Source organism: Callithrix jacchus, chromosome 11, assembly GCF_049354715.1.
Source record: "Callithrix jacchus isolate 240 chromosome 11, calJac240_pri, whole genome shotgun sequence".
NCBI lineage: Eukaryota > Metazoa > Chordata > Mammalia > Primates > Cebidae > Callithrix > Callithrix jacchus.
The window spans coordinates 13,288,436-13,312,320 of NC_133512.1; the positions used below are offsets into that span (position 1 = coordinate 13,288,436).

The 23,885-nt window shown below is 47.3% G+C and overlaps 1 long non-coding RNA gene across 1 annotated transcript; it reads left to right on the forward strand.

The window, feature by feature from the left end:
• Window positions 1–1,620: 1,620 nt before the first annotated feature.
• On the forward strand, window positions 1,621–5,744 carry LOC118143846 (uncharacterized). The gene is made up of 2 exons (XR_004728340.3): window positions 1,621–1,729; window positions 4,690–5,744. It is a non-coding gene; the product is annotated as an uncharacterized LOC118143846 (long non-coding RNA).
• Window positions 5,745–23,885: the final 18,141 nt, after the last annotated feature.

The following is a 23,885-nucleotide window of genomic DNA, read 5'->3' on the forward strand; positions in this document are numbered from 1 at the left end:
GGGAGGGGAAGTTGGATGATACTCTCATCGGCGTGGGGTCCCTTGGAAGGTGGTTTTGCGCTCTGTCCCCACCCTCGTGGTACCCCTGATGCCGAAAATGGGAACGTCTCCCCACGCCCGTAATCACAACACCACTTCTTACGAAGTAGGCTTGCTTGACATAGACATAAGGTAAGAATGACAGTTTATTCCAAACTTTGAAACAAAGATTTTGGGAGTCCTCCATGCCACAGCGTTTTCTTTCAGCCCCTCTTGGGGAAGGGAGGTAACTGATGAATGAAGGCCCAGAAGTCACTAAGCCTGTGAGGTCAAAGGATCCCTGAGGAAATGATAGCTGTGTTAGAGTTTTGCTTTTTGGAGAAGCAAAATAGAAAAGAGAAGATAGCTCCACAGGTTTCATTATCTTTATTATTCTGTGGTGAATTGTCCAGACTGGTGGTTAATAAACACGGCATCTTTATCCATCCTGTAGTATCTTGTTTTTAACTTGGCAAGACTGTTCTGTCATTTCTGACTATAAACTTTTGTTTTTCAAATGCTCCTTAGTCTTTTCTTGTCTTTATGTTGGTTCTCTTATGAATGAGTTCCAGCAAAATTTGACAAGTGCTCGTAGATTCACTTGGAGACGAATTATTCTTCTCACTAACTGGAGGGTTGTGGATTTAATGTGAGGATTGGTTTTGAGACAGGACCTCACTCTGTCGCCCAGGCTGGAGTGCAGTGGTAGGGTCATAGCTCATTGCACCCTTGAACTCCCAGACTCCAGCCAGCCTCCCTCCTCAGCCTCCTGAGTAGCTGAGACTACAGACAAGCACCACCACTTCCAGCTAATTAAAAAAAAATTTTTTTTTTTTGGAGGGACAGGGTCTCTCCATGTTACCCAGGCTGATCTCAAACTTCTTGACTTAAGTGATCCTCCTGCCTCAGCCCCCTAAAGTTCTGGGATTACAGGTGTTAGCCACTGTCCCCTGCCTGTCTTCCCTTCTCAGCACCCACAGGACGAGCCTTGTCTTGGCGTGGATTCAGGCATTGAGGCCGCTTCTATGCAACCCTGCTGTTTCTCTTTGATCCAGCTCACATTTCTGGGGGGGCCTGTATTAGCGTTCCATTATTGTCATAACCAATTACTGAACACTTGGTGGCTTAAAACAACACAGATTTATTATCTCACAGTTCCTGTGGGTCAGAAGCCTGGCACAGCGTGGCTCAGGGGTTCCTCTGCTCTGGGTCTCACCCACCCGAAGCAGAGGTGAAGGCTGGGCCATGTTTCTCCCTGGAGGCTCTCAGAAGAATCCTCCTCGAGACTCACTCGGGTTCCTGGCACAATGCAGCTCCTTGGGGGCGCTGGCCAGAGGCCAGTGTCCTCTGAGCCGCAGCAGGGCTGCTCTTTGCCCTGGATGCTGGTCTCTAGCCCTTGCGAGTGACGCTGTGCCCTAAAACCAGCCAGGGTACCTCAAACTCTCCCTACACTTGGTGTCTCTCCTGCCTCTCTTTTCTCTCTCTCTCTCTTTTTTTTTTCTGGTTTCTATTGGGCCCATCTGGATAATCCAGGATTATCTTTCTATTTTAAGATCAGCAGATTAGTGGCTTAATTACACCCACAAAGCCCCTCGAAGCAACAGTGCCTAGATTTGTGTTAGAATCACCAGGGCGGCCTGGGAGGCTTCTTTAGATGTCCTGCATGGAGGCATCGGCAGCATCTGGTGCCCCCAGCTTCTTGCTGCGGTCTGTGAGTGGGGGTGTGGGAAACGGGAGGGAGCGGGGAATCATTGTGTCCTCTCCCCCATCTGCCTCCTGAGGTCCTGTCTCTGCAGACAGGCCTCTCACTCTGGATCCAGCAGCCACTCCCTACCCCCTATCCTCTGCCTGGCAGTTGCTTCCTAGGGCTCCCCTGTACGTTGCCACACATTGGCCTTTGTGGAGCCTCCTCCCACCGCCCCCAGTTGTGCGTGCCTCTAGTCTGCTAGCACCCTGGCAGGCACATGTTTGCTTCAGGCTGCTTTTGTCGTGAGCATCTGTCTTATGGGGCTTCCAACTGCTCCTCCTGAAGCTTCCCCAGCTCTCTCTTCCCCAGCCCTACCAGCCAGCGCCATCTGCAGATGTCCATGGGTCTGTTCCTGGCTCACTTGCTCACCCTCCCAGCTGCATTCAGTCAGCAGGTCGCTGGGATTCACCACTGGGTTCGCAGACACTCTCTCTGTTCCTTGTTCTTCCTCATCACCAACTGAATGTGGGTCACTCGGAGCTCAGACATCAGAGAAAAAGAAATAACTGGGTTCCTGGCATTTTTTTCCCTTCTCTGTTTCTATGAACTTGTAATTTCTTTCTTTTTTTAATGGTACTGTAGGTTCTGGGGTACATGTGCAGATCATTCAGGATCGTTGCATAGGTACATATATGGCAAGGTGGTTTGCTGCGTCCATTCCCCCGTCACCTATATCTGGCATTTCTCCCCATGCTATCTCTCCCCAACCTCCCTACCTCCTGCTGTCCCTCCCCTACTCCCCACCAACAGACACCAGTGTGTGATGCTTCCTTCCCTGCGTCCATGTGTTCTCATTGTTCAACACCCACCTATGAGTGAGAACATGCTGTGTTTGATTTTCTGTTCTTGTGTCAGTTGGCTGAGAATGATGGTTTCCAACATGAACTCATCATTTTTTATGGCTGCATAGTATTCCATGGTGTATATGTGCCACATTTTCCCTGTCCAGTCTATCATTGATGGGCATTTGGGTTGGTTCCAGGTCTTTGCTATTGTAAACAGTGCCGCAATGAACATACATGTACATGGGTCTTTATAATAGAATGCTTTATAATCCTTTGGTTATATACCCAGTAATGGGATTGCTGGGTCAGATGGAATTTCTATTTCTAGGTCCTTGAAGTTGTAATTTCTTTGAAAATTTAGCAGATAGATAAGGGTCTTCCAAGGACTATTCAAGGACTTAAAGCCAACTAAGAGTACTGGAAATTATACTGAATCTGACCGGGAAGGCCACATGCTGGCTGCTGATACCACGACTCTGTCAGAAAAGTGGCTGTGGGTCCCCAGTACAGTGTGACACCGATAAGAACCAACAAAAACAAAATAAAGACATTAGCGAAGATAATTTCGGTCCGATTGAACATGTGATGACTTTCTCGTAGCCCTAAACATTTCAAAAATGCTAGTGACTGATAAAATCAGAATAGGAGATGTAAGCAGTTCAAATTAATTAGATTTATTAAGAGAAAAGAAACACAAGCTTGCTTTGAATTATATTCTATTAATACATTGCGTTATGCTAATGGAAAAGATAAATATTTTTATATCAAAATTATCAAACCGCATGAACTATGATGTGAAATATGAAACAAATTATTATTATTTTGGTAATCCTTGTATAATTCTCCTGTGTTTTTGGAATGACACTAACATTCTCCAAATCTTGTTTAAAGGTCTTAGTATCTTAGGCTTCTTAGAGAGCTTTCCTTTGAACTTCTAACTGCATGAAATTGCGTTTCCTGGCTTCTTATCCTGTAGCTTAGCAACGCCATCTAAATTCACGGGTGGTTGGCGGTGGTCCAATTCCATTTGCCCCTGCCTGAGATGGAGACTTTCCCATCGGCAGCACTGAGAATTCTTCGCAAAGAGTTGGCATATTTAAATTTAAAGCTTTAGGAAGACTTTTTTTTTTTCCTTTTTAGAGTTATTATATAAGCACCTACTAGGACCTATTAAGCAATAAAAATAGATATGCCTTTAAAGTTGAGAGGCTTATTGATCTCTGCAGGCAGTGGCCCTGTCCTTTGAATAGAATCTTCTGGGCAGTGCCTGTGCCTGGCTAATGGCTATGGGCACAGATTCACTGTTGCCAACACACCACTGTCTCTCTGGAAAGGAAACGATTTCACACTTCTAGAAACACAGACCTGCAAAGGAAAGCAGGACACAGATACTTCCACCAACAGCCCCTGCCGTGGAAAACCGCTGAGAAGGGTCCTGCAGGAAACAGATTCCAGGGTTGGCAATTGACGCGTAGTTTATTTTTCAGTGATCATTCTTGCAGGAGTGAACGGGTCCAGGCCCACCTCCCACCAGCTCATGAGATTCCTTTACAAACCCAGTGACCAGCTCCTTTGGGCCAGGAAGCCCAGTCCCTCTCTCTGGGGTCTGTCACCCCAGCCAGAAACCAGGGCTGCCTTCCACCGTGGAATCCCTGGTGGTTACAAACAAAATTCTCCTTGGAATACCTGGTGAGTAGCTGTCAAAATTTTATTTAATTCATCAACAAACAACAGCCCGGGTGTGGTGGCTCATGTCTGAAAAACCACCACCAACAGACGTTCCTTCGAATGCTGCAGGAAAAATTATAAAATGATGGCAAGTAAGAGACACCCTCTGTGTGTGTTTCTGACAATAAAACCACACACCTTTGCAAGGACTTCCCTTCCAGGCCATAAAACAGCCGCTATGTCCCTTTCTGCGGGCCTGACCTCTCAGCTGCGGTTCCCTTGTCCATCAGCCTCCTTGCTTCTGCACTGAGCAGTCATGTCCCAGACCCAGATCATCCTGGCTGCTGCAATGTGGGGCAACCTAGTTCAGCGCAGGGGAGGTGGCGCCGATACTTACAGTTGCTCTGGTCACAGACTGTGGAGTCATAATGCCTCTCTTTCTCTCTCTCTTTCAAATGCCACATTTTCCAGTAAAGGCAGCTGATTCCACCTTTAAAACGTATCCAGAGTCCAGCCACAGCAGACGACCTCCCTGGCCACCTCATGGCCTTCCCGCCTCGTGCTTCTTCTGGGTTGCCCTTCATCAGGTGCCCAACTCATTAAAAATAAAAGCCACGATCTGGCCCTGTGTTCTCTCCCCGACCTCACCTGCCCTCCCAGGCTCCCTTCACCCCAGGCACACCCGGCCTTCTTTTTGTTCCTTGAGCAGGCAGGGCCTGTCCCAACCCCAGGGCCTTTGCACAGGCTCTTCTCTCTTACTCCAGTTATCTGGTGTGGAATGAGATAGAATGGTGTTACTCTGGTTCAGACCTCTAAAATGTGGTTGAGAAGCCATCCTTCGAAGGACTACCTGCACGGCCGCAACCCTGCCAACAAGAGCTTGCTTGAACCTTCGCATTGGGTCCCACGGACACAACCGTAACATCCTGGAGAATTTGCCGGCGCTGTGACTCCTGAACAGCGACAACCAATGAAATGTGGACTCATGTACTATGCCAGCTGCTTGCGCCAATGGCAATTCTTTCAAAACAACTTGTGTAACCACCCTCAGCATCCTTTTCAAAACCCCTACTCCCCTTCCTCTCCCGAGAGCACAGTTTGGTTTCTAGCTGAATCTGTGTCTCCTGATTGCCAATTCCTGAGACCCCCAAACGTGCCTTGTCCTACTGCTTTGCAGTCTGGTCCTGTGCTTCTTCTCGGTTGACACGTGGCTTTCTCCCTGAACGATTCAGGTCTCTGCTCAATTTCACATCATTGAGGCCTTCCCTGAGTATCCCACTTATTACAGCATCTGCCCCCTACTCCCAGGCTCCATCCTCCAATCTCACTGTTTTCTCTCTGGAGCACTTCACAGCACCTGATATGCTGTTTATCTTTACTTACGTATTTCACTTAAAGACACTTTCATGTCCATTAGCCATTTCTGGGGAGGCAGAGAACTCTATCTGTTGCCTGGGATAACCCCAGTGCCTGGGATAGGGCCTGGCTCTGAGTAGGTGCTCATTAAAATTTGCTGAATGACTGAATGATCCCTGTGCTGAGGTGCAGCCTTGTACATTTCCTGCAAAGAGCAGAGACCTGAGCAGTGGGGGTGTTGGTAGGGAGCCTGTTGCAATGGGGGTGTTGGTAGGGAGCCTGTGTCCTCAAGAAGCTGAGGTGTCTCAGCTGGCCCTGAAGATTGAGGTGTTACTTGATTTGCTGAGAAGCCAAAAATGCCCAAATCGCAAATATGGCTGATAAAAATGGATTGCATTCATCTTGCTCCAGTGAGTCCCTTTATTCCCTGCCTGCTTCTGCTGTTAGAAAAACAGGAGCCTGGGAGGGGCAGGGTAATGCCATTTGAAGCTCAGCTCCATCTTGAGACTAATGAGGTACATTCCTTGCCAGTCATGACCCATGGTCATAAAATGTGCAAAGCCAAGGAATCAGCCTACGGATATCTGCAAGGACACACTTCTATGACAATGGAATGTCCAGGTGTCCCAAAATCCATAACAATTTTATAGTTATGCTTTGGTGTATTTTGGCACTAAATGCCAAGGACAGTTTTCTTTAAATTAGCCCAAAGGGGCCTCTCCTATGGTAACTGCCAGGCCAGGATGTCAGGGGTCTGCGGCCAGGTTGCATCTGGGGGCTCAGGCTGGAGTGTGAATTGTGGGCAGGGGTAGGGAAGGAAGCTGGCACATCCAGGCTCCTGATTCATAGCTCAGTGCCCCCAGGGACCAAGCAGAGAAGGGTGGGACCCAGGCCATCTGGGAGACTCGGATGAGTGCCCTTTGCCTCTGAGCGGACGGGGTGCAGCGGCCTTTGTTGTACTGTTGGAGATGGAAGGCTCTGGAGGCACCCCTTCCTTATCCATGCACACTCCCTGGACTTCAGATGGACTTCTCACGGGGACCACACCGCCCGGCTGACATGATGTCCTCTCCTGTGGGGGTCTCGTGGCAAGTTTGGGCTCCAGCTTTGCATCAGATGAAGTCCCATGCAGGCGTGGAAGCTGCCCTGCCGCCTTGCCCTAAAATGCCAGAGTGGGTGCATGGGTGAGGCATTCAAACCACTCCGTCACCTGCATGGCTTGGGGTCCACTTTGCCACATAGCTTCTCCCAGCCTCACATTTGCCATCTGTCAGGCTGTGAGAAAAGAGTGGTGTGGGGGGAGCCAGCTCTCCATCGCCCCCAGGCCTGGCCCACAGTCTGCCACACCTTCCAGCTCAGCCCTGGCTTTGGGTTGACCCCTTGACACAGAGACTGCTGAGAGCTGGTGTGGGTTTCTGGCCTCAGTCTGCCTTGGGAACCTCCTGCCCTAAATCCCTGGGGGTCTGAGAGGGTGTGGCAGGGAGGACAGAGCCCAGGGAGCTCCATGGCCATCCACTCACCCTGGTGCTGCGCTCCTTTGCCCCCTCAGAGCCCTCTGTCCCACCCTGCAGCTCTCCTTCCTGGCTTTCAAGGTGCTCATGAAAGGACCCCCTTCCCCAGCACACAGCTTCCCGTCCCCCTGGGTCTGAACAGGTCAGGGCTGTGGGGAGAGAGGAGGCAGCCTGGATGGTGTGCCCACCCAGGCCAATGGCTCTGCAGCACAGCTGCTCCCTGGACATGGCCACCAGATGTCCCCGGTCACCTCAGTTTACAGCATCCCCATCCCCACCATGGGGAACCCCAGCCTCACACTGATGTGTGGGTGTTTGTCTGTGGTCTTGCCTTGCAACTCCCCCCACTGTTGAAGCCTCTGCACTGTGTGGCCTTCTCTATGGCTATGGGCAGGGTGACAAGGAGCAGATCCACCTCCCACCCTGCTGTTTCATGGCCTAGGGTCATAGAGGACCCCCTGTCTTCCCAGCTGGGGGGACCATGGGATGAGAGGTTGGGAGTCTGCATGGGGTTGAGGCAGGTGGATGGAGGAGGCAGGAAGGGTGTCTGAGGAGGGAGGAAAGTGTCTGGGAAAAGCGAAACAAGGAAAACTGAGCTGGGGAAAGAGACCAGGTGGGCAGTGGAGGCCTGGGCGTCAGTGAAGAGTCTCCTGATCCTCAGGGTGGGGCCAAGAGCAGCTCCCATCACAGCTTCCTGTAGGCCAGGCCTCACTCACTGTTTGCTGGGGCCGGGCTCCTCATTCACACATGGGGCATGGAATCATTCAGCGGGGTGGAGAAAGGGGTGCCCTTGTCTGTATCTTGTGAGGTTTTGTTGTGACATCAGCCTATGTGGGTGGGCCTTTTATCTGCTCATGGGACCTCTGTGTTCAGGGGTGGGGTGTGCGTGTGAGAGTGTGTGTATGTGTGTGTGAACATGTATGCATGTGTGCATATGAAAGCATGGGGCATGTCATTGTGTGTGGTGCATGTGTGAGGGTAAGTGCCAGTGTGTGCATGTGACTGTGTGACTGCACATCTGTGGTATGCATACGTATGAGGGTGTGTTCATCCATGTGTAGAGTGTGTACAGGTGTTCAATGCTCATGTGAGTGTGTGGACTGGGTGCGTGCACAGGATCATGTGAGTGTGCATATTGGGTGTGTGCATGTGGTGTGTGCAATACTCATGTGAGTGGTGTATGCATTTGGTGTGTGCATGTGGTGTGTGCACACACATGTGTGTTGTCCCTCCTGAGCTTGCCTGTCACTTAGGCAGCATCCACAGACATGTTGTGTTTACCTGTCCTGGTCTTTGGGGGCTGCTCTGTCCTTCCCTGCCCTGTCTCTCCCTGCTCTTTCCTTGCCTGAAGCTTGGCTGAGGCTTGCCCAGCCCACCTGTCTATGCCACGTTGTCAGCCCTCATCCTGCACTCAGGGCTGAGGACGTCTGAAAGCTGGATGCTCCCCAGCCCCACCTGGAGTGAGGCCAGCTTTCTGTCTCATCTGCCTGGGCTCTGTGGTCATCTCCCATGCCCCTCGCCTCATCCCCACTGGGGAGTAGGGGCACCATGGTCCCCTCCTTCCCTGAACTAGTCTGTCCCCTCTTTGCAGGAAAGGCAAGGTTATCTTTCGATATTCAGAGGATTCTGGATCTTGCTACTCAAGTGCTTGTTTCCTTTCAATACTAGAAAAGCAGAAGCCTGAACAACCTTCACATGATCTGCGTTTGTCTGGGTCAGCGAGGGTGGAAATCCTTAGGTGCTCTCTGGGAGGACAGGTCATGGGAAATAATCGCATCAATCAATATAGCAAAAGAATATATTATCTTTATGCATAGATCTGTACGTGCCAGATTCTGACTTATTTCAAGCTGTTAAGCTTTACTGAGAAGTATTTTCAAGAGGAGAACAAAAACTATAAATCATTTTTAGGCTATCCATGACGAGTCTCATCAATCCCAAAATTTAAAAGTCAAAATAGTGGCATAATAAGAACAACTCTATGTCAAAAGGACTTTCTATTTGTGGTTGTTCTGATATGAACCGTCCTGCCTCAGTGGATGGGGAAGTGGCGGCTGTCATGGAGCTTGGGGAGGGCGTGTGAGGAGAAGAGCCTGCTCTGTGGGGTGGGGGGAGTCCTAAAGAGCCCACCCCACAGTGTGAGTGACTCAGTGCCATGTGCCCCTGACATTGGCTGGCATGACTTGGGGAGCGCTTTCTTGGTGAAGGAAGCAGTGTGTTAATTTACATTCCAGGTCAGACCACCCTTCCCACCATTAGGAACCCCAACGAACGAGCGTGGCCTTCCACCCTAGTTTGAGAGCTGCTTCTGAGCCTCTTTCTACTCAGTCCATGGGTCCACTCTGCAGCATGGCCACCCAGAGAATTCGTGGGTATGGGGGATTTGAAAATAAACCTGCCATGTTCACCTGAGCTCAAGAAAAACAACCCAAACCTTTTCCCGAAATATGCCTTCATCCTCCAACTTCTGTGTCTGTTACAAAGGCACAACAGACACTTAGCACATGCAACTCTGGGAACGGGAACCAGTATGTTGTCTGAGAGGGTTTTCTTTCCTGCTGGAAGGTTCTAGGATTCTAGCATCCAGTGTTTTTTTCCTTGAGTGCTTTGCGTTTAAGGTTGGATGAGCCGAGGCAATTTTTCTGGAGAGCTGACTATGTTTTCTGTTAGTGCGGGCTGGTTTTGGGGATGAGGTGAGTGAGAGGGTTGTCCAGGCCCTGCTGCATTCCAAGGGCAGTCCAGACCTGTATGGCAGGGTTGTGTGGTGTCCTTGGTGGGCCAGACTCCTGACCAGGCTGGCAGGGGTGGATCAGTCTTATTGCCACAGATGCCCACAGCCAGATGCCTGGCTCACTCTTTCTCTTGAACCCTGCGGCTGGTCAGCCAGCTCATCCCCTAGGGCCCCCTTTGGCTGAGTCTTTGCTAAGCAAAGTCATTCTGTGTTTTCTTTCTTTTTTGAGACGGAGTCTCACTCTGTCACCAGGCTGAAGTGCAGTGACATGATCTTGGCTCACTGCAACATCTGCCTCCCCGGTTCAAGCGATTCTCCTGCCTCAGCTTCCTGAGTAGCTGGGACTACAGGCACGTGCCACCACACCCAACTAATTTTTGCATTTTTAGTAGAGACTGGGTTTCACCATGTTGGCCAGGGTGGTCTCGATCTCTTGACCTCGTGATCTGCCTGCCTTGGCCTCCCAAAGTGCTGGGATTACAGGTGTGAGCCACAGCACCTGGGCCATTCTGTGTTTTCTTAGGGACTTGTGAGTTGGTCTCAGTAGGAAACTTGCATGTCCTTAGTAAGCTGAGCCCACCGATTCTCTGAAACGCCTCTCAAATTGGTTCCAGAAGAAGAGAAAAAACGGAGTAAGGGCAACGTTTGAAGAGACAGTAACTCAGAAATTTCTAGAGTGTATGAAAGATGCCTGCCACAGACTCAAGAGACCAGGACATTCCAAGTAGAAGAACTGAAAATGGAACCCAGCTTGAGGAACCCCTGGCTCAGAAGGTGGGATCCAGGCCCACCCGCCCCACAGCCAGGTGTGCTGAGTCTCAGACCCGTGTGGAACCCCGGCAGTGATGCTGGGGTACAGTCTTCAGCTCGGAGGCTGACACATCTGGGGTAGCCAGCATTCAGAGGGCTACTGAGATACGGCAGGGGTGAGACCCCCTGCGGAGGCACAGATGAGAGTGAGGTGGGCCTGGGGTGAAGCCCTGTAGGGTGGCATTTAAAGGTAGAAGAGAGGAGGACCAGCTGGCAAGGTGCAGGTGGAGGAGGCCCGGGGGGACCAAGCCCTGGAACCAAGAGCAGTTCCAGCTGCTGAAGCAGCAACAGCATCCGCGTCTGCCCCGAGGCCAGGTAAGGTGAGGCTGAAGGCGTCTGTTGAATTCAGCAACACTGAGGTCACTTTTGGCAGCGCCATTTCTTACAGACATAACAGCTCTAAGTGATCCTCTTTCTTTTGGAGGTTTATTATGGCATTTGTTATTTTCTTTGCAATTTTCTTCTCTGTTACATCTGGGAACAGTTATTAAGGTGCAGCTCTTCAGAAAAGGCTGAGAATCAGCCCACGTTAACATCTCCAGAAGACCGCCCTCTCCGGGACTTATACGGGAGACCACGGGGGCCGTTCAACCCTGGCTGTCCCTCTTTGCACTTGTGAGTGATGGCACACTGAGGCCCTGAGGGCATGAGGCTCGGGGTCTGTGGGGGAAGTGGGACACACTGGGTCCACCGTCCACTCTGCTGTTTGGTAATTGAGTTGAGCTGGGCTGCAATTTGAGTAAAAATAATTTTCTCTCTGGACTATCCCAATGCATAGGGCATGATTCTCCAGGGATTTCCACTGAAAACCTGTCTTTGTGTTCTTAACACAGAGAAATTGCAAACATTATTTCTTTCCATTTAAAAGGTCTCAAGCTTTTCTTATTATTGTTCTGTTCCCCGTAGCCTCAGAACGTGGGGAGAGACTGGCTGTGTTTAAGGGTCCTGAAATCTACAGTTTGTCAGCCATTGGGCATTGCTTTTTCTGCCTTAAACAGTGACCCTTCCTGGCCTGCCCAGGTCATCACATGCCGCAAGCCTGCCTGCCTGTCAGCACTCCCTCCAGGGCTTCAACACCTGCCTCTTGTTCTTAGAGCCCACCCGGTCTGTCTCCTTGGCACCTGCAGTCGGGAGGAACCCTGTCCATCTTAGAGACTTTCCTTAGCTCTTTAGCCCCAGCCCATGCAGCCTCATGTCCTCAGCCTTCAGTGTGTTTCCAGGGTGAGCAGCCCCTGCACTCTGCAGCCCCATATCCAACACTGCGCTCGGCATCACGTGACCTTCTAAAGCAGTGCCCTAGTTCTGCCCCCAGCGGTGGCCTCTGCCTGGGAAAAGGCAGCCACCACTTACCTCTGGGAGGTCTTCTTCATTTTACCCAGAGTCTTCCTCATTTTACCCAGACTCATAGATGCCTCTAAGTCAATGGTGGCTGTAATTTGTTCTGTTGCTCCAGCTGCTTCCAGTGGAAGCATTTCTGCCATTAACTGTTCCTTCCTCATAGAAATTGGAGGTCCAAGCCTCCTTTTCTTCCCCCGCCCCCCAGAGGGCTACTGAGATGTGGCCAGCCCCTTTCCCTTAAAGAAGTTAGGCCTGGGTCAATGCATTTACCACATGTTGGGCGTGTTGCCCAGGTAAAGCTACCACCAGGCAGGCTTCGTGTAAGCAACATGGCTGTTTATTCACTCGGGTGTGGGTGGGCTGATTCTGAAAAGAGAGTCAGCAGAGGGCGGTGGGATAGGAGTTGGCTTTACAGGTTGGAGCAAATGGTCAGTTAGAGGTGGTAATCTATTTTAGGGAAGGAGAGAGTGTCATGGGATTCATGGTCACAAGGGTAGGGGTCATCTGTTACAAACAGGCATGATTATAAAGGTGGGGGTTGTCAGCTGCAAGCAGAAGGGTGGGTGTGGTAAATTACATAGTTACAGGGGAGGGGACCTTGAGAAATCCAGCGTCCAGGGAGGAAACTTTGAAAGGCTGAGCAGGAACAATGGTTGCAGGTTACAGCGGGAGAGCAATTAGTTGAGGCAGGAGCAAGTTGTTTCACCTCTTTCTGTGGCCACCTGCTTACTTGTGGTTACTTCAGATTTCCTGGCTCCTGGGGACCATCCAGAGGTGTACATGTGGGTCATCAAGGCTATAAATGGCCAGGCTTGACATTGGAGGCCTTACAGCACACATACTTTAATTATAAACCCCACACCCGCCAATCCCACAGGCTGGCTTCCTCATCTCCTTTTCATAGCTGCAAAAACTGATAAGCAAATTGGTAGGTGCAGGTGTGTCTGTGAGCCCCGCTTTTCACCACGCCACCTCCTGGGAGACAGAATGGAGGAGCGCCTCAGCGAGGGACAACACAAATACACAGAGCAGACATTTTCATAAACTACTGACCATTGAAAGCTTTTAGGTGACTCTCTGGTCTTTATGCTACAAGGCCCTGGAAATGCATCACTTTAATTACATAAGGACAGCAGTGTAATCACACCGATGATTTCCATTGTCTCCCGAGAATTCGCAGTCACTTCTGCTTTCCTCATGGGTGTGGAGACAGCACAAAAGCAATTTCTTTTTCCCTCCTGCATTAACTTAAGGATCGTTATTCACTACGAAAAGATGTTTGCTTAATTAATGTCACTAAGTTTTTTTTTTGGTAGTCATCGCAATACAAATTTTATCTTATTACAACATTCTGATTTAGCTAATATCACTCCCCTTACTTTGGGTTGGTGAAGGGAGGAAGAAACCTGGATGTTTATTTGGAAAGTTCAGGGAATGCTGGAGCCAGCTCTTCATGGGTATAAACATTCTGATTTGTCTGGAGAGAGGACAGGATGTGGGGATGGTGGAATTCCACTGTCAGTTCAGTGAGACTACATTGCCATCTTTGGATTCGCCTGTAAATGAACTGACCATGCAAAATTATTTGTTTAAATTGAGCATTGTTACTAAAAACAGTGAGCACCAGGCTTGTGTTTGTGTCCTAAGTTTGCCGCTTTGCCAACCTTTGCTTTGTAGATGCAAAGCCTAAATTCATTGTATTCAACTACGAATCCCCTTGGCATGAAGATGAAAATGAAGATCTTAAGACCTTCTCTTAACCCATTCTGGTGAATTAAATAGATATTTGCCTGAAGTAAGCACAAAATATAATCTTTGTAATGATTGTTATTGTTTTGTTTCATTTAGAGTTTATGTTAACCCTAGTCTTTTCCCTGCAACAAAAGGAGAGAGAAGAGGAGGAGGAAGAGGAGGAGGAGAAGAGGAAGAGGAGGAGGAGGAGAAGAGGAAGAGGAAGAAGAAGAGCAGCAAGGGTGCTGTCCAAAAAGGGCAGGCACTGGATGGGGGAGGGGGAGAGAGAGAGGAACAAGAGCAAGGGAGCTGTCCAAAAGTTGTAGACCTCTGAAATCTGCCCTTGGCTTCATTTGGGGGATCTCAGCCCGCTACATTGGCCACCTGCCTGCCCAGAGTAGGGGGTGAGGGGATGACTCAGGTCTGCAGAGTGTTGTGGGCAGGACCATGGCTGGGGCTTAGGCTTTGGTACCAACCAGAGAGCTCTTCCCTGCCAGGCCAAGTAGGACTATAACACCTGAGGCAGGAGGTCGGGGTGCAGTGGGACCTGGAGATGGCAACTCTGCCTCTGACGGAGCCCACACTCCCAGGATGAACTCCTCAGCCAGGGAGAAAATGTTGCTTCCTGTTTCTGTTTTCCACTTCTCAACTTCTGCCATTTTGTAGGAGGTAATAAACCAAGTCTCCTGGGGTGTCCCTCCCTAAAAGCAAACTGGACTATTACAAAGTGACATTGGAGCAACCAGCTACTCACAGAAGGCTAAATTCTTTCCTTCCCTATGAAAGAGAAGAACTACGTCCACTTTTGAAAGCCTTAATCAGAACAAGTCCTACCAGAGCCTCCACCTAGGGCCGTGCTTTGAAGTGGCCGCCTCCTGAGCCTGTCACCTCAATGTTGTAGCTGGAGCCTTGGACTAGGGATTTGATACCAGCACCTCCTCTGGGGGAAGAGTTACCCATTGTTGTCTGGGGCTTTGACCCACCCTAGAATCATCCTTGCAGTATTAACTCAATGAATTTATAGGAGAGGTCAAGCTTAAGGTGAATGAGAATCCAGCCAGCTTTCCCAGACCAAGCCCCCACATCTGATGGCGAATGAGTGCTGACGAGGTGTGGCTGGACTGGAGGGTGACAGCCGCAGGGACCCTGAGGGAGGGCATCACTAGCAAGGTGGGAGGGCTGTGGGCCCTGAGCCGATGGCTTTTGCTGGCTAAGATGGCCCATGCTCCCGTAGCCTCCCTGCGGAGACCAGGCGCATCTCAAGTGTGGAGTGTTTCGGGGACACTGGAGTCTGTCGCTGGGACTCACATGTCTGCTCTCTGCTGGTGTCTCTGCCATTTTGTTTCCTGAACTGTATTCTTTCTTAAAGTGAATTAAACTTGGTTTGGAGTGAAGGTTCTTTGTCAGGAGTTCGAATGTCAACTCAGGATGATTCTAGGCAGGTGACCACCCTTTGCCTTGTGCCTCTCTAACTGATCTCTTGCTTGCCATCATTGAGAAACCTCTAACCTTCCAGCCAAAGACCTTCCCATCCCCCCTATCTCATCTGGCTCCTGGCCTGGCCATCTTTCACTTCTGAGGAGGTGCAGGTATGTATTGCAGAAGCACAGAGAGGGTGTGGCTGTCTCAAGAGGAACATTTGGAAACGTTTTCTGAGGACATATCCTTTTACCTGGCCTTTAAAGACAGGGTCACAAGGTGAGAGTGAGACCTGGCTAAGTTATGGGGGTGCTCTGCCTGCATGGAAGAGTACCCCACTGTGGGAGGTGTCCTCAGGCCATTCTCTGACCAGGGGCCTTCCACTTTAAAGCATTTGGGATGGAATGTTGCCATGCTGAAGATTTTGAGCAAGGCTGGCCTGGATCCAGTTTGCAGAGTAAATTGTATGTAAGTGTGAAATAGCACATTAAATAGGCACTTTTGAAGCTTGACTCTCCTATATGTTTCCAACAATTTACTTTCGGTTTGGTCAACTTAAATAACCGAGAGAGACGTTCTCTAAAGAAAATGAGGTTTATTCAGGAGTAGGGTATTGCAATGGAATACACATACGATAATAAACTTCGTGTGTATTCTGGGGGGTAAAAGAAGACAAAGGTTTTTAGAGGAAAAATGACGAGGATTACAGAACTGTTTTGAAATAGTTACCCTAGGCTACAAGAATCAGTAACAAGGTGACACCAGATCTGAGGCTGGACATGCAGTCGCTGGCAGATGTCACCGCAAAAGTATTTTTTTGTGTGTGGCTGTGATAGCCCTTGTGCAAGGCTGGGGTTTTGCAGAGTCTTTTGCAAGAGTTTTCAAGCTGAGAACCCTGCCCAATCTTCACAGCCTTCTCTGGTCCTATTTGTCAGGTTTTTTTTTCTTTTTTCTTTTTTCACACAAGTGACTCCATTTTGATTCTGACACATTTCACAGTTCTCGTATAGTGGGTGCTCTTTGACTGGCTTTAGAATGGACGCTTTTACCCCATGTGTAAATCAACTGTCATGGTTTGACGCCTTGGGTCTTGTTTGTAATTCTACTTCCTGTGCTACTTCATGGGTCACACCACGGAGCTGTGTAGTGAGCCGGCCATACCTTTTCTTTTCTCCCGCCATCTCATTAAGTTACTTCCATAAATCATAATTTCTCATTTACCTTCTTGGTTCCTCTGTCAGCACCGAAAGGAAAAGAAAGTGTCACAGGATTTACGGTTAACATTTTGTGCCTCTGTGTTCTCATGATTTCCTCTGAGATTAAATCTCTTGCTTACGAACAAACAAATTAGAGAGACTTCCTAGTAAAGAGGGTGTAATGAACCCAGTTCTTAGAATCTCCCTCCCTCAATTCCTGATGAAATTAGTAAACAGTAGAAACACTAGCAGAATTTCCATTTTCAAATAAAAAGGTATAAATTCATGCCATAGCATTCAGGCATGGTAGCCAAGGAAAGAAACAGAAGATTTTCAGACAGCATGTAACTCCTTCACAGCCCTTCAGAGGCCATATGGGGAAGAGAGGCAGCAGCACCACCACCCTAACAGTTCCGTGTATGTTCTCCAGTCACAGGAGAAGCACACATGAGGTGATGTGCAGCCTGGAGGGAAGTTTCAGGTGTGTGAGCTTTTACCTACTACCCCTGTGGAGTCTCCAGAGCTCAGCAAAGGCAAGAAAACTAGTAGGTTTTGACATTTTCTGGGACTGCACGTTGAGTTAAAAAAAATGCCCAAACTGATATCCACCATGAAGCTGATACTGCCCTGAGTAACAGAGTGACATTTAGTGCAATTTCATGGAAAAGACAGCAGAACTCAGGAAATCCAATAAAGCCTAATGGAACAAGACAGAAGGCAAATTTTAGAGCTTATAATATCAAGTGAGTACCAAAAAACAGCACCCTTATATAACTAAAAATATACAGTAGGAACAGACTGTATCCAGCTAAAATTTAATCAACTCTTTTAGAGAAAAGGCTTGAAATTATGCGAACATATAGGACTTATAGAGAGAGATGAAAGCAATTTGGAAAAACAAAACTGATTTGGTAAATAGACATAGATAATCCAATATAAATAAAATTTAAGATGTATGAACCTTAATGAATAGAAAGTATTTTCAAAGTATAACAGAAAAAAATTCTTGAAATTAAGAAAGCCTGAATATAGATTTATACTGAATTTCTATTGAAACCTGAATTTAGATTTATAGTTGTACATCTTTAATCTATAAGATGAACCTGAATACATATCTATATGTGAGTGTGAATAGCACGTTAAATAGGGACTTTTGAAGCTTGTCTCTCCTATATATTTCCAACAATTTACTTTTGCTTCGGTCAACTTAAATAACCAGCAGAGAGAGGTTCTCTAAAGAAAATGATGTTCATTCAGGAATGAGGCATTGCACTGGAATACACATCTTAATACACCATGTGTGCGTGCAGGGAGGTAAAGGAAGATGCAGGTGTTGAAAGGAAAAATGAGGAGGATTACGGAATTGTTTTGAAATAATTATTCTAGGCTACAATGATCAATAAGGTGATACCAGATCTGAATATGTATAAATCTATATTCAGGTTCATCTTATAGACTGAAGATATACAACTAGGAAATGCCCTAGAGAAAAATATTAAATGGTTGTATTATTAAGATAACATATTTAAAAAATTTTTTTAAACTTTAAGAGAAAAAAGTATTTAGGTTTTGAGGAACAAAATGCGATATGCATAGAGAAAAATGTCAGGCTGACCACTTATTTCTTAGTAATATTCAGTGTGAAAAGACAATTGAGCAAATGTCTGGGGCAATGAAACTATTACTTTTACATGTTAAACCCAGTAAAATTGTTATTAGCTATAAAAGCAATAGTAGACATTCTTAAAGATCTCAAGAAATATAGGACCAGTGAGTGCTTTCTTAAAAAACAAGTCCTGTGAAGCAAGGCAGTGGACTCCAAGGTGAGCGAAGAGGCAGAAGTGGGTGAGATGGGGCTGTGCTCAGGGATGGAGGTGAGTGACCAGTGGCCAGGGAAGGAAGGCAGACCCAGAACCTTACATCCAGCCAATGTTTCTTTCAAATACTAAGGCCACAGACAGACATTCTCAAGTGATCAAATTCCAGAGAAGAGATCATTCGTATACCTTTCCTAAAAAAGAGGTACCATAAAATCCAGCAACACAAGATGAATAAAAATGTAGAAAAGATGAATAAAAATGGATAAAATAAGAAGTAAAAATGAATAAAAGATGAGCAAAACTGTGACGAATAAGAATGTAGAAATGAACAAAATAATGGGAAAACTAACTTGAATACACAGAAACATAGTCCATATAGGGACATTTTGGTTATCAAATTTAATATAAATGCCTTAATCCAGGACAAAACATGAAATTTTCAAAGAATGTATAAGTAGTTGGAGATAGGCGGAGTCAGTGCTAATTTTCTCACCCTCTTAACTCTTCATGTTTTGCGTATTTAAAAGATCTTTTAGAAATCCAAATGATCTCTTCTGATGAATAAACATTTATTTGAGACTTGGCATTTAATTGTTTCACCCCAGTTTCTTTTAAAGATATATTTCAAGTAAATTCCCAATTCAAACATTTTAAAATTAAAGTTAGTATGTTTAGGATGATTCCATCTTAATGCAATTCATCTATCTATCTATCTATCTATCTATCTATCTATCTATCTATCTATCTATTGTCTATGTAAGAATATCTATGTATGCACGTATGTATGTATGTATGTATATATCTATCAATCATCTATCTTCCTATCATCTCTCTATCTGTGAAAGTTGTCAGAATCAAAATGGAGTCACTAATGTTAAGAAAACACTGACAAATTGAGCCAGGGAAAGCCATGAAGAGAGGATTCTCACACGTTTATGCCTGATAACAAAATGGACTCTAAAAACACCACAACCTTGCCCAGATGCCATTGCAACCTTACACAAAACATGCTCCTGCAAGGACCTCTGCCTAGCAACTGTTTATCCAGCTTTGGACTGGCATCGCTCTTGTTATTTATCTTTGTAGCCAAGGATAATAATTTCAAGACGATGATGTAATTCTCTTCATTTTTCTCTTTTAAAATCTTTTGTCTTCCTTTACCTCCCTGAATATGCACATAGTTTACTATGCCTTGTGAATTCTGATTGCAATGCTGATTCCCAAATAAATATCTTTTCTTTTAAAGACTCTTTCTGTTATTTAGGTGGACATATCTACCTACCCACCTTCTACCTTCTAGCTGTATTTATGCAATATTTCAATTTTTGTGACATCATATCTCTCTAGCCTTACTTCTGTGCATATGTATGTATGCAGAGATGGACTTTGGAATCATGACAACTTTTATTGTATATTAGTCAGCTCAGCTTGCTCTAACAAAATACCACAGACTGGGAGGCTTAAACAATAGACAATTATTTCTCACAGTTCTGAAGATTGGAATTCCAAGATCAAGGTGCCATCTGAATAAGTTCCTGGTGAGGGCTCCCATGCTAGCTTGCAGACAGCTACCTTCTCATTGCGTCTGTCCTCACGTGGTAGAGAGAAAGCGAGAGCACAAGTGCATGGTCCCTCTTCTTAAAGGGCACTAATCCTGTTGGATCAGGGCCCCACTCTTATAACCTCATTTAACCTTAATTGCCCTAACCTGGAGCAAGTCAAAATAATGGTGACAGTTCTTCATTCCTTGTGCCAGGATCTATCTCAGGTTGGCGAATTCTGAGATGAGTCAAGGAAACACAGACAGCTGTTTAAATAGATTTGTTGGAGAATTGAAGGCAGCTGTCCTGACCAAGCTGTAAATGAGATAAGATAGAACTAATCACTCTGGTACCACAGTCTTCACTAATTAGAATTTAGGAGACAGGGCTTAAAGGTACTGGGGTGCTCACAGCTTGATCAGACTTAGAAAGCATGTTTTTGGCCTCTGAACTTCTGGTTAGAACAAAATAGTTACCTGTAGACTTAGGCCAATGTGATACTGCTCATAGACACATGATCCCAACCTGTATAAGCACTAAGGAAATTGTAACACTTTGAGTTGGTCTGGTGGAATTATCTCCGGCCTTCTCCCTGTATCTGGTTACAGCAATAAATTCCCTTCTTTCCTAGTTTGTCTGCTTCTCATTATTGGGTCGTGAGAAAACTCAGCCAGACTCAGTTTGGTTCCTGGAACAAGTCGACAGGGAACAATGTCTCTTCCTGAAAGTGAACGGTGGGCCCAGCTGTGTCTTGCTGCTGGGAACATCATGGGTACTGGTGAAGCCCTCGCAGTGTGTTGGCCTGGTTGAGTCTCCTCTTCTGGGCAAGGATGCCTTCAGCATCTCAGGAGAGATACATTCCATTGGTTACTCATTCCTGTGGAGTGGGTTCTCCTTCCTGACAGTTTCACCGAGAGTCTGGGGGTGGTGCCAGTTGCTACGAACGGGCTACAGGTTCATCTCTGAGTCAGTTCCTGTGTGGAGTGAAGGGAGTTCATGGGGGGCACTGAGCCAGGGGATGAAGTCAGCCCTCAGGACACAGGCACTGGGAATGCCAGGTGGGGAAGAACATGTCTTAACTTTTAGTGGGAAGTGTGAAGTGGACACCCTTTTTGTGCATAATCCAACTTCTTTCTTAAATCAGCCCACTTGCACTGCTAACGTATACTCTCTTTTTTCTTTGCTTAAGAAGATATAGTCCAAGCACTGCTGGGGAAATATTTTATTTCTTTGATCTTCACAAGAAAATTTCCTTTCGCACATACAAAATATAAGGTCAATAGTTCTTTTATTGATATTTTTAGAAGTCATGATGTTTTCTTATTTTTATTTTTTAAGGAGTGAATTTCAAAATGTTGAAAAGTCATGTTCTCATGGTTGTGAGCTCTTTAATCAAATATAGTGATATACAGAGGAGGAGGTCTAGCTGGGTGTTAGTCAATATTATTTCAAAATTAATACAAGATTATTTCTTAAACATTTCTACACTATGCAGGACACAATAATCTCATCTAAGTGCAGGTGCCACTAACCCCAACTGGGCAGGACTCCTGGGCCCAAGGTTGTCTTTGTCAACTCCTGCCTTGTTCCCAGGGGGCCCCGCCCTCAGCGGTTGTCCAGTAGATGTAAATGTTACATGCTCTATTATTATATCTATTTTATTAAAAGCAAAACTTCCTAGTTTCCTACTAGCTTGTTTTTTAAAACAAAGCTTCTAAAATTCATACAACATTCCATTTAAGAGTTCTTTTCTGAGTTAGGAACGGAAGTCTCCTCTTCTGCTTGGCTCAGAATTAGAGAGACACTTCCCTGCCCCACCACACTGAAATCTATTTGTTTATCTCATTATTTTCTAGAGATGTGCAAACCACCAGTGTAAAAATTATTAAATAGGAATGTCCCCCAGCAATTAAGGGGAGTAATGTGGGAGAGGGATACGTGCATTCATGAGGGCTGACAGCCTGCCTTCCTATGACAGCAGGAAAATGACATTAGATAAAACCTCCCAAGTCTTGTTTCTGGGAAAAATTAATGTCTTTGACACTAAGCTTGTTGGCTTCTACTCTTTACCTCTTAGCTTATCTTTCTTCCCAAGATTTGTCCTTAAACAAAGCAGGTAATAAAGTACACATGATACAATGGCAGTGTGAGCAATTCAGGATGTGCAATTGAATTCCACCACCCAGGTGAGTAAGGCTCATGACTGAAGTGGTGCTCAGGCAGCCCCAGCAGCTGGGCTGGGATGAGCCTGAGAGGAGCAAGGACCCTCAGAAAATCTCCCCGTGCCCAGGTGGGATGTCCAGGGAAGAAAGGGTGTCCCAGAGGTGCTTGAGCTGAGAAGAGAGTACAGAGACAAGACTATGTGGGTGGGTTTGGAGCTTGCCAGGAAGAGAGAAGACCACCCGAGGATGTTTAAACAGAGTCGAGCTTGGAGATCAGACCATGCTTATGGGCTTGGAGTGGGCAGGCAGGGGTGGAGAGTGTTCAAGGCATGTGTGAGCAGAAGGTGAAGAGACAGCAGCCTTAGAGAGGGACCCTGAGCAGCCTTAGGGTCCAGCGGTCAAGAAAGGAGCATCCCTGAGAAGACAGGCAGCAATGCGAGGTGGAGGCCAGGCAGTGTGGATGGAGCAGGGATGATTCAACAGAGTTGATAGGAAGGCCACATCCTGCCCAACAGTGGTGGAGGGGAAGGGAGCTCCCAGTTTTCGATTGTACTCCAGGGACGTGGAAAGACTTGTTCTTGGGTCTTTGTTGGGGAAATGGTTATAAGGGCCAGCATGAAGCAAAGTGGATCCTGGTGATCCCTGGTAGCAAGTGACCAGTGGGCCAAGCCTTTGGAGGAATGAAAGAAGCTACTCTAGGGGAGCAGGGGTGTCAGGAGGTGCCTGATACCCTGGCGTGGAGAGCAGGTGGGGCGCTCCACGCCCTGTGAACTGGGGTCCACACGTTGAGGATGGCTCTGGGAGTGAGCAGGATGGAGGAGGGATGGAGAGCCCCCTTCTGAGAGGCTTGCCCTGTGGCTTTTCTCTTCTGTCTGCCTGCTGTCTCAGAGTGCTGTCTGGCCCCAGCAGGTGCCCTGCTTGTCTCTCTGTTGAGCACAGCAAGCCCATTTCCTCATTGTCCACCTGGCCACCTTGAGTCACCCTGGAGCGTAACTGAGTGGTCACTTGCTGGGGTTCCTGGTGGGACCCAGCTGGTGAGGCCCCACCACAGCCTCCTTCTGCTGCTGATTGTAACAGAAACCACTGACAAAATAAAAGTACAGTTACCCAAGGACTCAGATAAGTAACCAAAGTTACTGAATGTGGAGGAATCAAAACTTGATTTAGAGACCCACAGAGAGAGTTCGTTTCCCACCATTTTTTCTTTGCTCTCTCATTCCAAATCTGAGGACTGGTTCCAGTTGTAGACATGTGCAGTGGCAGCAGAGACCAAAACTCCAACAGTAACCCCATCTTTCTGGCCAAAGGAAGAAGGAAAGTGCCCCTAGTTCCCATGAGTGTGGAGGATTTTTGCTCCCCATCTTTGTTGGAGTTGTGGAGCTTCGTGCCGAGCTGATGTTAACAGCCACAGCTCTGAGAGAAACCCTGCTCTCTCCACTCAGCCAAACTAGGAAAAGGAGACCCGGCAGGAGGGTCCCTCACCTGTGTGTAGGACCCCACACGGGCTTACCTCTGAGCTGTGCATATGTAAGACAGAGCAAAGACTTTGCAAGCTGAGCAGAGATCAGAGCCAATGAAGGTGGTGAGGGGAGCTGATGGCTGGAAGCTGCTTGGGCTGGCTGCCTGAAAAAAAAAAACAACAAAACAGCATCCTCTAGGGGGACCTAGAATCTAGATGACATAATATTAAAACATCCAGGACTCTATTCTAAGGAGGTGACATTGATGGCTACACATAAAGCTCAGAAGGTGAAGGCCATGCTGGTCAGGCACACAGCCTGGACAAAGGCCCTGCAGTGCTAAGGTCTCTACAACGGACAAAGCTGAGCAGGGCCTGCACTGCGCAGCCCTGTGGGTGTGGGGAGTGGGTGCTGCTTCCAGGCTGCAGCTACCTACTGTGACCTGCAGGGCTGGGGGGCAGTGCCCACCTTCTACTCTAGGTAAGGATGTACTTTCTGGCTTGTTACCCTCCAGTTGTTTGCTGTTTTTAGACAGGCTATTCTTGTCCCTGGAGAGCTAATATGCAGAGAGCCCGTTGAGGCTGGGGGATGG